A 1262-nucleotide genomic window follows, 5' to 3' on the forward strand; every position below is an offset into this window, starting at 1 on the left:
CGCGGCCCCAGTCACTGCGACACCGCGGCTCCGGCCCGGGCCTGCGCCGCCGCCGCCGCCTCCCCTCGGCCCCGGCGCCGCCGCCACTCACCCTCATTTCCCTTGGTGCCTAAATGGCTCGGGCGACGTCTCCACCTGGTCGCTGAGCCCGGGCCCCGGTTAAATCCCCGTCCCGCCAAGGTCTGGCTGCGTCCCTCAGCCGCCGGGGCTGCCCCGCCTGGAGCTGCGTGCGACACGGCTCCCGCCTCCTCCTCCTCCTCCCCTGCCCGCCCGCCGGCCCTCCTCCCGCCGCCGCCGCCTGCACCACGCAACCTCCGCCCTCTCGCCTTTCGTCCTCGGCTCCCCGCCCTCCCGGCCTCACCGGCTCCGGCTACCGTGGGGGAGAAGCTGGTGGGGGAGGGCCGGAACGCACCGCCATCGGCGTCCGGGGCGGGGGAGCCGGGAAACCGTCGCCGCCATCTCCCCACAAGCCCGAGGCGCGGGAGGGGCCCGGCAACCTCCCGCCCGGCGCGGCCACTGCCCCGGGGTCGCCCCCCGCGCCGGCCGGGGCCCCGCGAGCGGGAGGGTGTTTCTACCTGAAAGCCCGCGCGGCCCCTTCCCCTGGGCGCCCGCGCCCTCCCCGGCCCCGGAGCACCGTCTCCTCCTCCGGGTTTTAGAGCCTCCCTCGCCCTCGGGAGCCTCTGAGGACCCGGCTTCCCGCCACTTCGGACCTCGCGAGGAGGGGGTCACCTTTTTTAGGTTGGGGGCACCGGAGCAACCGCCCCAGAACACCCTGGAAGAGAGGGTCTTGCACCTCCGCCCGCCCCTCCGCTGTGCGCGCACACACCATACAACGCCCCGAACCAGCATGGAAACACCACCAACACGACACCCGGTTAAGAAGACGCGCCCCCGGCCCCCCCCCCCGCAACATCCCCGACGGGCCGTCGAGCAAGTCCGGGCCGGGCAAAAGGCCCCGAAAACCGGGCACAGGCTTCAGAGAAACGTGTCGTGGGTTCTCGAGCCCCTCTGCCCCCGCAGGCCGTGGCCCGCAGCGCCTGAAAGCCTGCGCTTCTCTGTGTGTGCGTCTCTCTTTAAAATCGTTTCCAGAGGAAAAGCTAGCGAGGCTCCCCTAGGTCAACTCTTTGACCAAGTCTCTTTTGGCAAACGACCGAGAATCACCTTATCATTAATCTGGGTGGGGGGCCAGTCAAGAACAGAATAAGGACTGATTGACAGGTGGGGATGGGGTGAGGCGACTAAAAAAATACTGTTTTCAGGTG

At 69.8% G+C, this 1262-nt stretch overlaps 1 protein-coding gene across 2 annotated transcripts in view; it reads right to left on the minus strand.

Annotated features, from left to right (window-relative positions):
* The window catches only part of CUL1 (cullin 1), a 106494-nt gene extending 106040 nt beyond the window's left edge, over positions 1 to 454 (minus strand). The window contains exon 1 of one of the 2 annotated variants that reach the window (XM_040471679.1): positions 362 to 454. The gene's annotated coding sequence lies outside the window, so the exon portion shown is untranslated. Of the gene's footprint in view, positions 1 to 91; positions 239 to 361 lie in introns of those variants that run through there. The other variant, XM_040471678.1, reaches the window with a different exon arrangement.
* Between the last annotated feature and the right edge of the window lie 808 nt (positions 455 to 1262).

The sequence above is a fragment of the Herpailurus yagouaroundi genome, unplaced genomic scaffold, assembly GCF_014898765.1.
Source record: "Herpailurus yagouaroundi ecotype Mexico unplaced genomic scaffold, PumYag 100, whole genome shotgun sequence".
Taxonomy (NCBI): domain Eukaryota; kingdom Metazoa; phylum Chordata; class Mammalia; order Carnivora; family Felidae; genus Herpailurus; species Herpailurus yagouaroundi.